This window comes from Piliocolobus tephrosceles, chromosome 13 (assembly GCF_002776525.5).
Source record: "Piliocolobus tephrosceles isolate RC106 chromosome 13, ASM277652v3, whole genome shotgun sequence".
NCBI lineage: Eukaryota > Metazoa > Chordata > Mammalia > Primates > Cercopithecidae > Piliocolobus > Piliocolobus tephrosceles.
In genome coordinates this window covers 19,357,515-19,374,088 of record NC_045446.1, presented here as the reverse complement: position 1 = coordinate 19,374,088, position 16,574 = coordinate 19,357,515, and the positions used below count along the sequence as shown (strand labels likewise).

The 16,574-nt window shown below is 41.7% G+C and overlaps 1 long non-coding RNA gene across 1 annotated transcript; it reads left to right on the top strand.

The window, feature by feature from the left end:
* The first annotated feature begins 6,686 nt into the window (after positions 1-6,686).
* On the top strand, positions 6,687-7,972 carry LOC111544811. The gene is made up of 2 exons (XR_002732284.1): positions 6,687-6,929; positions 7,205-7,972. It is a non-coding gene; the product is annotated as an uncharacterized LOC111544811 (long non-coding RNA).
* Positions 7,973-16,574: the final 8,602 nt, after the last annotated feature.

The following is a 16,574-nucleotide window of genomic DNA, read 5'->3' as shown; positions in this document are numbered from 1 at the left end:
AAATGTATTCACCAATTTATTTCTCATAATTACCCCAAAGATATTATTTTTAAAGTTATTATTAAAATCCCCATTTTATTTATGTATTTGTTTTTAATTCTTTTTAAATTTTTTATGTTCCAAGGTACCTGTGCAGGATGTGCAGGTTTGTTACACAGGTAAATGTGTGCCATGGTGGTTTGCTGCACATATCAACCCATCATCTAGGTATTAAGCCCAGAATGCATTAGCTATTTTTCCTAATGCTTTCCCTGCAGCTCCACCCTCCCCCAACAGGCCCCAGTGTGTGGTGTTCCCCTCCCTGTGTCCATGTGTTATCATTGCTCAGCTCCCACTTATAAGTGAGAACATAGTGTTTGGTTTTCTGTTCCTGCGTTAGTTTGCTGAGGATGATGGCTTCCAGCTTCATCCATGTCACAGTAAAGGACATGATCTAATTCCTTTTTATGGCTGCATAGTATTCCATGGTGCATTATGTGGCACATTTTCTTTATCCATTCTATCGTCAGTGGGCATTTGGGTTGATTCCATGTCTTTGCTATTGTGACAAGATAGATGAGATAATTAAAGCTCACTCTGTCAGCACAAGAGCCAGGATTTTAACAAGGCAGCCTGACTTGAGAGTGTGTGCCTTCATCCTCCTTAAGAGGGTCAACTGTATTCCTTTATTATCTTGCTTATTCTGGAGAACCTGTAGTAATATCCTTGTTTCATTCCTAATACTGGCGATATTAGAATATTACCTAATATTTTTCTTTTTTGTCTGTCTTGCTAGAGTTTTATCCTTTAAAAAATATTTTCAAAATACCAGCTCTTATTTTTAGTTGCTTTAATAGTTTTATTGCTTTCTATTTCATTGACTTTGTTCTTTATTATTTCTTTCTTTCAGCTTGTTATGGGTTTAATTTGCTCTTCTTTTTCTAGGTTCTTTAGTTGAGAACTAAGATTGTTGATGAGCGTTTTCCTTTTTTCTAATGTATGCTATGCATTTAGTGCTATAAATTTCCTTCAGCATTGCTTAGTTCTCTTCTACAAATTTTGATACATTTGTTTTCATTTTCATCCAGTACAGCATATTCTTTTGTTTCCCTTGAGACTTCCCACTTTGACCCATGGAATATTTAGAAATGTGTTGCTTAGTTTCCACATATTTGGGGGAATTTACTGTCATCTTTCTGTTGCCGTTCTCTAATTTGATTCCGTTGTGGTCAGAGAACACACTTGGTATGATTTTAACTCTTTCAAATGTGTTAAGGTCTATTTCATAGCTCAGAATGTGGTCTATTTTTGGAGTATGTTCCCAAATAAGGGCACTTAAAAAGAATGTACCTTCTGTTGTCAGGTGGAACATTCTATGAATGCTGATTAGATCATTTTGATTGATAGCGTTGCTGAATTTTTCTATATCTTTGCTGATTTTCTGTCTAGTTGTCCCATTAATTATTGAGAGAGGGGTGTGGATTTGTCCAGTCTCATTTTAACATATCCATTTTTTGCTTCACATGTTTTACAGCTGTTATTTGGTGTGTACACATTTAGGGTTGCTATTTCTTCTTGATGGATTGACCCTTTTATCATTTTGTCACATTGCTCTCTATCTCTGGTAATTTTCTTTGCCCTGAAATTTACTTTATCTGATGCTAATATAACTACTCCCACTTTGATTGTTTGCATGAAATATTTTTTCCATCCTTTCACTTTCAATCTGCCTACATAGCTAAATTTAAAGTGAGAATTTCTTACAGGTGGCATGTAGCTAGGTCATCTTTTTCATCTACTCTGCCAATCTATGTGTTTTAATTGGTGTATTTAGACCATTTACATTTAATGTAATTATTGATATGTTGAGATTTAAGTCTACCATTTTGTATTTTCTATTCTCATTTCTGTTTTCTTTTTCTTACCTTCCTGTGAGTTATTTTAACTTTTTTTTGAATCCCATTTGTATTTATCTACAGTGTTTTTGAGTGTCTCTCTGTATATTCTTTTTAGTGGTTGCTCTAGGTATTTCACTTAATATATACATAATATCATATTCTACTGGGGTCATCATTTTACCAATTTGAATGCAGTGGAGAAATTTTTACCATTCTGTATATCCCTTTACCTTCTCCCACTTATAACTGTCTTAAATATTTCCTCTACAAACATTTAGATAGATATCAGCAGATATAAGGGGAGCACTTTTTTGTTTGTTTTGTTGGTGGTCTTTGGCTGGAGTCAAGCAGTTATTGTCCAAAAGCCTTCTGTCTTGCTAAGTTGCCCCATTCTTAGTCCTTTATCTTAAGAAAAGTGGCTTTTGTTGGGACTTTTTTTTTTGTTTTTTTTTTTTGTTTTTTTGTCTGATGCCCTTGGCATTTCTGGGTCACAGGCTTCCTCAGCTCTAGGTTTGGAATATGTGAGGCAAAAGGAAAACCCAGAAAATTTGCCAGCATGATGCTCCTTAGATCACAAGGTTCCTAGTCATTCCCTTTCAAAGTCTTCTTGTGTTTGTTTTATATATAATGCCCAGGGGTTTTAGTTGCACTTTGTGGGAGGAAGGAGAGAAAGTACATTTACTTCATTTTCCTGGAAGCAGAAGCTCTGATGCATTTTTAAAGCTGGCCTCTGGTTCTACTTTCACAAAAGATATTTCCCTATGAAACAGGGTTAACATCCCACTGCTCTTCAAAATGGAAAACAAGTTTGCAGTAAGAGACAAGATGATCAGCAAGGTTTAAATCATCTCAATCTGCCTGCCAAGACACTAAAAATAGAGGGGCAAAAAGCTAGCTCAGTTTTCTAGAAATGCCTCAAGAAAATGAGATAATGTGAACATTGATGATTTGTTGATTCCCCATACGGACTTCAGGGGTATCATTCCTTGGTGATTTGAGCTAGTGAGGACTTTACCTCTGGGGATGCATCTGTCTCAATCCATTATATATCACTGCCAGTCTACACCAATCATTTCCAAATTTTATAGTGCAACCAAAGTACCTGGAGAATGCTTATTAAAATACGGCTTCTGTAGTGGCATCTCTGGGTAAGGCAGAGAGGTGCTGGGCCTGTATATAGCCATTTGGGAACCCTAGTGTATGCCTAGACCAAGGCAAGTCCTGCTGAAACTGCCTCTTTAAACATTATACAACATTGTTTTGGTTATTGAGATTGTCATAAGTACTTGGTTCATAGAAAAGTCACTTCCTATAAAATAATAATGGCAGCATTTTGCACCACCAAAAAATGCAGATTCCAGACCTCAATCTGTAGGTCTTAGGTGGGCCAAGGAACCACTTAGTCTCTTGGTCTTGAGTAAGCTCAGCTGTGTACTGTTCAACACTAGAATTCACTGAGAGATCTGTAAAATTACAAGGAATGAAAATGTATATTAAGATAGAACTTATCAGATTCCCAATGACAAAAAGACATTTTAAAGTAGGATAAGTAGGGTAACAACAGGACATGGAAAACTGAGAGCTGAGTGTGGGTACCAAAACCAATACACGGCACTGGCTGCACTCTCTGGTCATCTGCTGTCTCCTGACTCCTACTGTAAAGGAGGCTGGGCTGGGCGCGGTGGCTCACGCCTGTAATCCCAACACTTTGGGAGGCTGAGGTGGGTGGATCACTTGAGGTCAGGAGTTTGAGACCAGCCTGGCCAACATGGCGAAACCCCGTCTCTCTACTAAAAATACAAAAATTAGCCAGGTGTGGTGGCACATGCCTGTAATCCCAGACACTTTGGAGGATGAGGCGTGAGAATCGCTTGAACCCCGGAGGCAGAGGTTGCAGTGAGCTGAGATGGTGCCACTGCACTCCAGCCTAGGCAACACAGCAAGACTCTGTCAAAAAAAAAAAAAAAAAAAAAAAGGAGGCTATTATCCTATTTCAGACATTTTAAGGTTACTGTAGAATCACTATCTAGGGATCTACATGGCTAAAATCTGCTTGCTTTGCCATCCCCGCAACCCCTACAACTATGCACACCTCCTCCACAGATCTCAAACCTCTCAGGCACTTCATCCCCTTCCTTTAATGATCTTACCTCCCTTTCCCAGGCAGAATATACACTGCAAGACAGGACGTACTTCACCTTCCAGCACCAAACTTTCATCCATGGCTGCTCTGGCCATGTTGTGTGAATTAGAAAGAGGTACTCTTTCCTCAACGGTCTTTACTATCATTTGCCAGGAAACAGTCAAGGCCACTATTCAATTTGTCCGTGGACTGATCAATGTAAAAGATCCCTGGCTCCTTGTCTATGGACTGATCAATGTAAAAGATCCCTGGCTCCTTGTCCATGGACTGATCAATGTAAAAGATCCCTGGCTCCTTCCCATCAATATTTAAACAAGCTTTGGCTGGGTGTGGTGGTTCACACCTGTAATCCCAGCACTTTAGGAGGCTGAGGTGGGAGCAACTGAGGTCAGGAATTCGAGACCAGCCTGGCAAACATGGTGAAACCCCATCTCTACTAAAAATACAAAAATTAGCCAAGCATGGTGGTGTGTGCCTGCAATCCCAGCTACTCAGGAGGCTGAAGCAGGAGAATCGTTTGAACCCCAGCAGCGGAGGTTGCAGTGAGCCAAGATTACTCCAGTGCACTCCAGCCTGGGCAACAGAGTGAGACTCCATCTCAATAAAACAAAGCAAAAACCCAAAAACACAAGCTTATGTTTCTCCAATCTTAAAAAATAATAATTAAAAATCATCATTTTCCTTTCAGTATCACTCTCATTTCTTCACAGACAACTTCTTGGAAGATTTGCCTATGTTCATTTCTCTCCATTTTCTCACCATCACCCTCACTTATTCCTCAACTCACCACAAGCTGACCTTCTCCAGCCATTCCAAGCAATCAGCTCCAGGTAACAGCAAAGTCTGTTCAGTCATCTCACTAATTTCTCATCAAAACTGACCTAATTAACTACTCTTCCTGAAGTGCTCTTTCCTTGCTCCCTGCAATGCCTTATTTCCTGGTTCCTCTTCTAGGGCTGCCTGCTCACCTTCTCTTTCTTTAGTGGAAGAGCTCTTGACACTCTGTCCTAGGCCTCTTTCCCAAAGGGTATTCCCTCCACCAGGCGATCTCTTCTAAGATCCTGCTCTAGCCCCATTGACATACAAGAATCTAAGGTACAGATTTCTAGCTCAGGCCTGTCATCTAAAAAACCAAAACAGGCACATCCATTGGCCTGTTGAGTTTCTCCACTAGAAGACCCCCAAGCCTTAATATATCTAAAACCAAACTTCCTACACATCAGCTGCTTCTCCTGTAGTTCCCTTTTAGTATGTGGTGCCCCAACATTCACCCAGCTATCAGTCCAGAAGCCTGGCAGTCACCCCAACTCTGCAAATTTCACACATTCAATCTACCACCACCACTGCCACCTACTTCCCAATGATCTCTCTCTCTCCCTCTCTCCCGTATTCTTCAGCTGTGGCCTGAGTCCAAGTAACCAAAGACAAGAAAAGCAGGCCCATGTACTCTGTGCTCACCAGCCTGGTGCTTGAAACCCTCAACTATCGTTAAGTGGTTATGTTACTGAAAAAGGGTCCCTGTCCAGACCCCAAGAGAGGATTCTTGGACCTCAAGCAAGAAAGAATTTGGGGCAAGTTCACAGAGTAAAGAGAAAGCAAGTTTATTAAGATAGTTAAGGAATAAAGAATGGGTACACAATAGTCAGGACAGTGGCATGGGCTGCTCAACTGAGTATACTTATTATTGATTATATGCTAAACAAGGGGTGGATTAGTCAAGAGTGTTCTGGGGAAAGGTGGCAATTCCCAGAACTGAGGGTTCCACCCTTGCCTTTAGATCATATAGGGTAACTATATGCCTAACATTGCCACGGCATTTGTAAACTCTCGTGGTGCTGGTGGGAGAGTCTTTCAGCAAGCTAATGTATTATAATTAACATATGATGAGCAGTGGGGATGACCAGAGTTCACTTTCATTGCCAATCTTGGTTTTGGTGGATTCTGGCCGGCTTCTTTTTTTTTTTTTTTTTTGAGACGGAGTCTTGCTCTGTTGCCCAGGCTGGAGTGCAGTGGCCCGATCTCAGCTCACTGCAAGCTCCGCCTCCCGGGTTTACGCCATTCTCCTGCCTCAGCCTCCAGAGTAGCTGGGACTACAGGCGCCCACCACCTCGCCCGGCTAGTTTTTTGTATTTTTTTTAGTAGAGACGGGGTTTCACCGTGTTAGCCAGGATGGTCTTGATCTCGTGACCTCATGATCCGCCCGTCTCGGCCTCCCAAAGTGCTGGGATTACAGGCTTGAGCCACCGCCCCGGCCATCTGGCCAGCTTCTTTAAGTATCCTGTTTTACCAGCAGGGTCTTTGTGACCTGTATCTTGCGCTGGCCTCCCTGTCTCATCCTGTGACTTAGAATGCCTAGCCTCCTGGGAATGCAGCCCAGCAGGTCTCAGCCTTCTTTTATGCAGCCCCTATTCAAGATGGAGTCCCTCTGGTTCAAATGCCTCTTGACAGTTCATCCTTCAGTGTTTCCGGCTAGGAAATTTAAATGTTTGTCCATCCTATTCACTGGACTCTGAAGCACAGAACACAGCAAGGTCCCAATAAATACTCATTTAGTAAATGGGAGAAAGGAGAGGGAGAAGGGGATGGGACGAGGGGAGGAGCGGACGAGGGAGAGGAGGGGGAGATGGTTAATCTATCCTCTCTGCGGGGCCTCTCTGCTGGGACTCAGATACTGAACGCTGAAATTCTCATCCGCCACACACAACATGGCGGCTTCCTGGACCCGTGCCCAATTTTCGCTTCCTGCACGGACGCTTACGTCATTTCCCCCTCTGTTGCCTCAGCGCCCGTTGGAAGCCAAGAATGTGAGGAAGTCTTCTTCCTTCGCGCCTTCCTCTTCCTTCTTCTAATTTCCGCTCCAGGGCAGCCTGACAGAGCCGCTCTAAGGCTCTGCTGGCCGTGGCTAGTCGGTGAGGAGGGCGGGGGGAGGGGCCGTCCCGCCTGTTGGGAGGTCTTAAGGCGACCAACGAGAGGGAGGGCCAGAGCGGGGAGGTGGCTCGGAGGCATGTCCAGTAAATTGGGGATGAAAATCCTCCCAGGAACCTGGTTATTAATGTTTTGAGGGAAGTGGCAGGTGCAGTGGTTGCACGGAGACAATGATGCTTAGTAGCCAGGACTTCATGGCCACAAAATGTGTGTGTAGAGAGGGCCACAGAAGCCTGAAAACCATTTCGTCCCCTTTTAGGTTTACCCATTCCACTGGGGCCAGCCACCGCCTACTCCTGCCGTCTGGTAAACTTTCCTCCTGTTTCTGAGGCCATGTCTGGCATGAAGAGTCTTTACTGAATAGTTTTCATTGATCACAGTCCCCGTTCTTCTCTCTTACCCCCTTATTGAAATGGCAGTGAAAATCTAAGTGAGAAAAAGCACTGCTACAGGGACTGAAAAGGCTACAGGAGAGCAGAGCCGTTGACTTTTATTTTTAAAATGAAGATCCCTTTGACTTGAAGGAACTTAAGAATTTTGGCATTCAAATAGGGGCTGGAAGACTTGAAAGCAGTAGAAATTTCACCCCAGGAGATAGGAAAGGGTGGTCACGAAATGAATATCTCCTGACTTGCACACCTAGTGAGCTGAGCCAGGACCTCCTTCACCTTAGCATTTGGAACAGGCTGCAAAGTTCATTCTTAGCAGCCCCTGCATTCAGTTTGGTTTAGTTGTTTTATGTGGTTTCTAGCCTGATTTTTTTCAGGGTGCAGCAGAAGTCCCAGGTAGCTTGAGAAGTTCATGGAATCTTCTTAATTGGTACATCTTTCTCTATTGCTTGTGATATAGTGCAGGGTTGGGATGTGCAGACGTTTCTCAAATGCACTGTGTACCTACACAGCGTGCTGCAATTTGGCTACTGAAGTCAAGAGAAACTGGTTTGAACAACTACTGAGTGTAACATAGGAAGTGCATTTCATTTGATAACAGGAGCATAGCTTTTGTGCTAATAAAATGCTTTGAAAATGAGTGTGTGGTCTTTAGTAATTAGCATGTACATTTTAGTTATCCATTGGTTCATAACAAATGGACTCAATAGGTACCCCACTCAGTCATTTATCTAAATGAAAAGTTTGGTTAAATTGTGTTGTGGGCATTGATCAAAGCTAATGGGAAAAAGAGATTAAGATGAAAATCACGGGATTAAATTTTTAATTAGTTTGCCCCTTGGACCGTTGCTTGGTATGACACCGTGATGGATTGGCTACTTATGCCTGCCTGGGAAGATATGGCTCTACTACCAAACCTCTGAACGTAAAAGTGTTTTGCAAAAAAAACTGAATATTTTATTCAGTTATCTTTCACTTTATTCCTGCTTAACAAGGAATTGAAAAAGATCTTGGATCTCATAGTTCTTGGTATAGTAATAGATATAAAGTATGAGATGGGGGCTGCAGGTTCATTAATAAATATCTCAAATTAACATGTTTGTCAAACTCTTCCTTTCCTGCTCCCAATCTCCTCCTCTCCTAGGGCTCCTTATGTCAACTAATGGTGCCATCATCAGTGCGCTCAAGGCAAAAACCTGGGAACGATCTTGATTCCCTCTTTCATTCCCCACGGTCACCCATCAACAAATTATATCTGCTTTTCTTCTAAAATATATCCTAAATCCATTCACTGTTCTTATCTCTACCACCCTAACCCAGGCATCATCATCCTTTACCTGGTTAGCTGCAATATCCTTTTCATTTAACATGCCTGCTTCTAATCTTCTGACCCATTTCCACCATCCCAGTCCATTCATTCATATGTCGAGTTCTTCTTATCCATGAGTTCATTATTTCTTAATAAAGGGTAACTTTTTTTTTTTTTTTTTTTAATTCTTTTGAGATGGAGTATCGCTCTGTCGCCCAGGCTGGAGTGCAGTGGCCGGATCTCAGCTCACTGCAAGCTCCGCCCCCCGGGTTTACGCCATTCTCCTGCCTCAGCCTCCCAAGTAGCTGGGACTACAGGCCCCTGCCACCTCGCCCGGCTAGTTTTTGTAGTTTTTAGTAGAGACGGGGTTTCACTGTGTTAACCAGGATGGTCTCGATCTCCTGACCTCGTGATCCGCCCGTCTCAGCCTCCCAAAGTGCTGGGATTACAGGCTTGAGCCACCGCGCCCAGCCACATTTTTTTTAGTGTCTACCATGTTCCACCACACAGTAGCAGCCAAAATATTTGTTTAAAATATGTTAGATTCTATCACTTTTGTGTCTAGAATTACTGTCTTCCCCCACTAATTACTGTGCCCTACATGATCTGGACTCAATCTGGTACCACTCTCTACCCCTTCACTCACTATAATCCAGACATACTTTCTCTCTTCAACCTGCCAAGTTTTATCCTGCCTTAGGGTCCTTGCACTAGCTGTTCCCTTTGCTGGAACCCTCTTCACCCAGATATTGCAGAGCTGGCCCTCTCTTGTTTAGGGCTGAACTTAAATGTGACCTCTTCGAATTAGCCCTTCCTTGACCACCCAAACTCATGCACCCTCCTGTTACTCCCTGTCACATCATCCTGAATTCAGTTTCACCACAACACTCATCATTACTGCTATTTTCTTGTATCTTCCTTTGTTTATTGACTGTCTCCTCCTATTAATATGTAAGCTCCATGAAAATAAACATCTTGTCTATATTGTATGACTGTATCCCCAGAACCTCGAATAGTCTCTGACATATGAATGGATTCTGCTTCCCCAAAGCTGCTGCCTGTCATCTCAGGTACATTGAAACAGGGAGGCTGGTAAAGGCTAGGAGGTCAAATGCTACCTAGAGTGGAGCCTGAAGCACAAGATGTGGGCAAAGACACAGTGGACAGGGGCAAGAAAAGCATTTGGGGTGGAGGGCAGAGGGCCCAGGAAGGAACATGGAAATGACATAGAACAACTCTACAGACACGTCCTAGACATCTTAAGACTTGTACGAGCACGTGTGTGCCTGCACATACACGCATACCAGCTTGAAGAATCTTATCTCAGCACATGCTCTGTACTTGAGTCTTAGAGAACACTTTTCCTGGTAGAGATGTTTAGGCTTCAGCATTAAGGAGTCTGATTCAGAGGTCTGGGTGGGGCCCATATGGCTGTTGCTGCGTAATACTTGTAAACTGGTCTCATTCTTGGTCAGGACAATAAGGCTGCAGTAAATCATAGCAGCTGGGAGAAAGCAGTGTGGTATTCTGCAGTGGTTCTGTTCACCACCACATGGGCTGAGCCTAAGCAACTTTCCCTTCCTGGGCCCTCATTCTGCTCAGATACAAAGTGAAGGCTTACTTGGGCCCCTGTGCAACTTTAAAAGTGAAACTTAACTGAAATTGGGCAGGTGGGCTGTGCTCCTTCTAAAGAGCAAGAGGCCCACTTTTTAGAAAATATTAAACCTTGAGTTACACCTCAATTTGGCAGTTACACTTATGTGACACATTATTTCTAAAGAGCCATCTAATTTTATGCCATCTGATGTTTATATTGATAACTGGTGAAAATACGGGAACTTATGCCACTGTGAAACTGCGATGAAGTGGCTCAAATTTATTCTCTCACTCTATGTTGGATTTGAAGGGATAAGGATAAGAGAGAGAAAATACTATCAGTACTCAGGTTAAAAAAGGAAAAAGAAAAAAATGGAGCTTAGACTTTAATCTTTTCATAAATCTTCCTCATCCCCAATTGTTCAGCCGAATTCAGAAGGATTAGCTTTCTGTCTTCCATGAACCTTTTGGTTGGAACTTTTGTCAGTCTTTTTCCCCATTGAGGCTACCCTCGATGTTTAACCAAAAAAAAAAAAAAAAAAAATACAAACTTTATTCAGATCCAGTTCAGGGTTCCACATAGCATTTAGTTTTTATGTCTTCTCCAATCTGTGATAGTTCCTCATTATTTCCTTGTCTTTCGTGACCTTAACAGTTTTTAAGAGTACTGCTCAGTTATTTTTTAGACTGTTACTCAGTTTGGATTTGTCCAGTGTTTTCTCATGATTAGACTGGGGTTTTGAAGTTTCTCCATGCATCATATTGGATTACATAATGTCAATGTCTTATTACTGGTGCTGTTAATAAGACACATTGCTGTCGATGACATCTGATCACTGATTAAGGTGGCATCTGTCTGGTTTTTCCACTGCAAAGAGGAGAATTCCATTTGTGTTAATATACATTTGGAGAGAGATGCTGTGAGATTACCTTGGCCTTATTTGTAGCCAGATTTTCTTTACATGTGTGTTGGGATGGAGGGGTGATGGGAGGTGGGATGGGGTGGACTGCGTGATCTGTTCAGTCTGTACATCCCACGTATAAATCAGAGCTTGCTATGATTATGCTACACAAAGAGGGGAAGAAACCTTTGCATTATAATAAATAGCTGGGGCTACATCTTGATATGCATAAAGGAAAATGTGATATGGCATGTTTTTATTGTGTGTGTAGAGGTGTGTGTTTTTCGTTGAATCGAGTTCTTCTTATCCATGAGTTGATTATTTCTTAATTTGGGTAATATTTTTTGAGTGTCTACAATGTTCCAGGCACTGTACTAGGCTCTGCATCTCTTATCTCAGTTCATACAACACTGTAAAGTAGACATCATTAGCTGTTTTACATATAACGATACCAAGGCTCATGGAAGTAAGTTACTCAAAGGCAAGTGACAGAACTGAACCTTGAACTCAGGCTTGTCTGACTCAGAAGTGTGTGCTATTTCCAAAGCACCAAGTTTGCTTTCCTACTGTGTGCCAGGCCCTGCAATTAGTGCTAGAGATGCAGAAGTATGAGACAAATGTTCAGGAAACTCACACCTACCGCATAAGGACCTTAGGAAGAGGCACCAAGGGCCTGGGAAGGAACCTTTATTATGGGCATCATCCTTGTTTTCTCAGTGACGATCCCTTGTCTTGAAAATCACTGAAATGGTTTTTCTCAGGCCTTTAATAAGTCAGGGTGGATTTGCCAGGTTGCCCTCAACTACAAATGGCTGAACAGAGGAGGGAACTAATAGTGATGCAATGCCTGCTCTGCTTGTCACTGACTGTTATTCATCTCAGCCCTGCCATGGGTAAGTATATTATTTTCTCCACTAAGTACATGAGGCATCCAAGACCCAAAGAAGCTAAATAATATCATCCCCAAAGTCACCAGCTAGTAAATGGCTAGCCAGGAGTTTGATCCCAGATCTAATTGATTCCACAGCCAGTATCCGATCTCAGTGCCCCTTGATATGCCAGGGGTACAGATTCCAGCATCCTTGCTGCAACGTGGCTATGCATCCACTACCTTCTCATATATAGAAGGGGTGGCCATGTTTACATAGTGCCTGATGGACATTGACAACAGTTCATTTGTACCAAGCTTTTTTTTGCTTAAGCCAAAGGATCTTTGGGCAGCTTTTGCTTTTTTTCTTTTTTTCTTTTTTCATCTCCTCCCCACAACAGTCAGTCCATATCAACGGGGCAAATGGAAAGTGATGATTCTGAGTCATTTATGACATATAAAATGCTACTGTGTAAACAAATGGCTTCCCTAAGAGAGATGGCGTATGGCAAGTCAGGTCTCTTTGCCCCTGGCTTTTGATGAGAGGGTTTAGTTCCTCATAGTGGCAGTGCTTAATAAATAGCATTTCATGTGGCTGCTAATAGTTTGTGGTCTTCCTGTCTCCAGGCATTTGCTGAACTGTGTAGTGAAGAAGGGGACAGGAAAAAATTCCTTCATTCCCCTGCCTGTCCCATTTGGCAGCTCCCTAGATTCTCTCAGATCAGTGTCCTTTCTATTTGCTATTTTTGAAAATGTGAAAGCAAAGTGAGGTCGCTGCATTGGAGTAGTTGGAAAAGAAAAGGAGACTAATGATTAGCAATCCCAGGGATTAGGATGGGGAGAGCAGGTGGCAATCTGGTTTATTAAAATTACTCCATTTGGTTCCTACCATATAGAACCGAGGTTCACTGATTATCTTGATTCTGCTGCTATTGTCCTGCTAGAGGCAGTGAGAATGAATGACCAAAAGGTGAGATTTAGCAGTAGATGGAAAGAAAAATGGGGTAAAAGGAACTGGAAGTTGTTTTTGATTTCCCTATCTTAGTTTGTATTCTCCCAGACCAGATCCAGAGGCAAGGATTCAAGCATAAGCAATTTATTTGGGAGGTTCAGGAACCATTGGCAGGGAATTGAAAACAAGCTGGGAAGGGAGAAAGGCCAATCAAGGATTGCTACTCCTGTGGAAGACTGGAGCTCAATTCCACTGGTGAACCCTGGGAATGGTGGTGTAGAGCACAGATGTCAGAATGATCTGTCTTCCCACTCCCACTCAGGGAAGGGAGCTGAGGTATTTATACACCAACTTCTGAGTGTCAGTGATTAACAGCCGCTCCCTTGTGGTGTGCTGGGCACACAGGCAGAGTGGTTCTCTGCAGTTTAGGAGAAAACCCTCAGGCAAAGAGATGCAAATGCTGCAGTTGAAAGTCAACCAGTGTGCACTGATGTGGTAAAGCCAGAGGGATATGGGCTGGGTATCAACAGCATCTGCTATGTCCCCTTAAAACAAAACAAAACACCCATTCCTCCCCCAGTATTTCCGTACCACTAAATAGCACCAACATTTACTCAGGTTCTTATGCCAGAAGACCTTGGAATCTTCCCTGATGCCTTTTGCTCTTACCTTACGTTCAGTCATGAATTCCATCTTAAAACTACACCTTGAATTGTACTGTGAAGGGGTGGCCTGCCCCTCCACACCTGTGGGTGCTTCTCGTTAGGTGGGACGAGAGACTTGAGAAAAGGAAATAATACACAGAGACAAAGTATAGAGAAAGAAAAGCGGGGCCCAGGGGACCAGTGCTCTGTTTTCAGAGGCCGGTGCCAGTGTGGGTCTTCTGAAAACAGAGCACTGGTTCCCTTAGTATTTATTGATAATTATCAATATAAATACCTATTTATAATTATCAATATAAATACCAAAATAAATATAAATACCTCTGAGTTCCCTTAGTATTTATTGATAATTATCTTTACCATCTAAATGATAGGGGAGTAGCTAGAAAATAGGATCATTGTAGGGAGGAAATCAGCAGTAAGACATAAGAACAAAAATCCTTGTAACATGAATAAGTTTAAAGGAAAATGCTGTGCCTTGAGATGCATATGCAAACATCTCCATAAACCTTTTAGCAGTATTGCTCCAGCAAGCCCCACCTTATTCCTAAAGGCGGTTTCTCCTTACTCAGTAAACAAGGCACACAATGGGTTTTACACCGAGATGTTCCATTGCCCAGGGACGGGCAGGATTTTTAACCATCAAGCCTCTTTCAGGTACTTGTTTAACAAAGACACATCCTGCACAGCCCAATATCCTTTTAACCTTAAATCACCTTCGCACATGTCTCTTGCAAGGACAAAGTTGGGGGTAGGGTCACAGATTAACAGCATTTCAAATACAGAACTAAATGGAGTCTCTTATGTCTACTTCCTTCTATATAGACACAGTAACAGGCTGATCTCTTTCTTTTCCCCACAGTACTGCTTCTCACGATCCCCACCATCATCTTTCACTGGGTTTCTGCAACAGTGTCTTAGCTCAAATTCATATTTACACTCATTCCCCTGACGTGGTAGCCAGAGTGATTTTTTTAAACCTGAATGAGATCATTTTACCCTATCCCACCAGCTCAAAACTATCCAGTGGCCCCTCATCACTCTTAGAATAAAATCAGAAGTCTTTACTGTGCCCCAAAAGACCCTACATGATCTAGTCTGACTTCATCCCTGACTTCAGTTTCCATCTGTTCTCCTCTTTGCTCACAGTGCTCCTGCTAGATGGCTTTTCTTGCTGCACTCCTGCCTCAGGGCCTTTGCATTTGCTCTTTCAACATAGAACTACTCCAGATACTCGTATCACTCAATCCTCTCAGTCACTCAGCATCTGCTCAAATGTCACCTCTTTAGGAAAGACTTTTCTTAATACTCTATCTAGAAAAGAGTGTTTTGTCCCTCTATTCCTTAATCTTTTATTAATTTTTCCATAGATCATGACCTGAATAATATTAGTTTCTATTTTATTTGTCTGTTGCCTGTCTCTTGCATTAGAATGTAAGTACCATGAGCACAAGGACCTTGATTCTCTGCATTGCTCCCAGCTCCTAAAAGAGTGTGACACATAGTAGGTATTGACTGAATTAATAACCATTTACTGGTCCTGCTGAGAAGACCCATCTGTTAACATTTTTCAGAACAGACAGGAGAAACTTGAAACCTTGGTTTGATAACTGCCTGACTGCCTCTTTTCCCAGAGCTGGCTCTAATGAAGAATAAACACTCTTAACAGAGACGGTTGAAGGTCCTGGGATTACTTCCAATATGTTCTTTCCTGACGTCCACTGCAAATCTCAACTTGTTCATTTTTCTTTTTGTGTGCCTTTCTGAAAACAATGGAAGGGAAATTGAGGGAATCAATGTGCTACATTTCATATATGATGATGGGGACAAAGTGTAGTCTTGATTTAAAAAAAAATGATCTAGAATACAAAGTTGGTTATTTCCCCCTAGTGCCTGGCACATAGTATGTGCATACTAAATGTCGAGTGAATTGGCAATGTCATTGATTTGATGTTATTAAGTTTTCATTGTGTGTTAATTGTTCTGTAGAAGGTATTGGATTAGAGGGTCCACAGCCTTAAACATACCAAAGAGTGGGAGGATTTTCTCTATCACTGCCCCCAACCCAGAAAACCCTTAGCCTGATGATCCATGCCCATTCCTTCTCATATGTACCAGCCCATGATCCTAAAAATAGTCAGTAGAATCAGTTCTATTTTTTTGTGTGTGGTTTAATTTAATCCATTATAAAAGTAATGCAGGTTAATTTTAGAAAATTTTTAAATTACAGAAAAGTAAAAGAGAAGAAGAAAAAAATATGTGGTTCTACCACCCAGAGATAACCACTGTTAATATGCTGGTGGATTCCCTTCCAGTGTTTTCTATGTGTATTTTTTACACAAATTGAATATACAATTGTATTTCTCTCTTAATATCATAACATAAGCATTTATTCTTGGGATTAATACTATGAATATCTCCTTTAAGAGTTGCGTACTATTACATTTTTCCTGTTTTAGACCATTTAGTTTGTTTCCTATTTTTTTAAATTATAAGTAATGCTGGATAAATATCCTCATCTTTGCTGGCATTCCTGATTTTTTTTTTAGGATAGAGTCCCAGAAATGGTGTAGCTTATTCTAAAGGAGACAAACTCTTAATACATTTTGTGAGATTTCATTTTGATTTCTAAAACCGTTTGAATGTGACTTCCATAAAAGAGCTCTAGAAAAGCAGATTGCCTCAAAGAATTTACTTCCAGTTTTGCAACATTTCAGATATAGAGTGTTTTAGCATTCATTTTAAATGAGCACAGAAATCTTCTGTAGGCTGTCTTCTCTTCAGGCCTCTTCTCTCTCTAATAAAACGCAGCATCGGCATTATAAAAATCTTTCTTTGGTAAACAACGTCTTTTTGTGTTCTCAAGGATTGTTTTCCTAAGTCTTTCTGGCAGGTATTGGGTTTATGCCTAGAATTATGTGTCGTATTTTTGCTTGCCTGTTTATGATGTC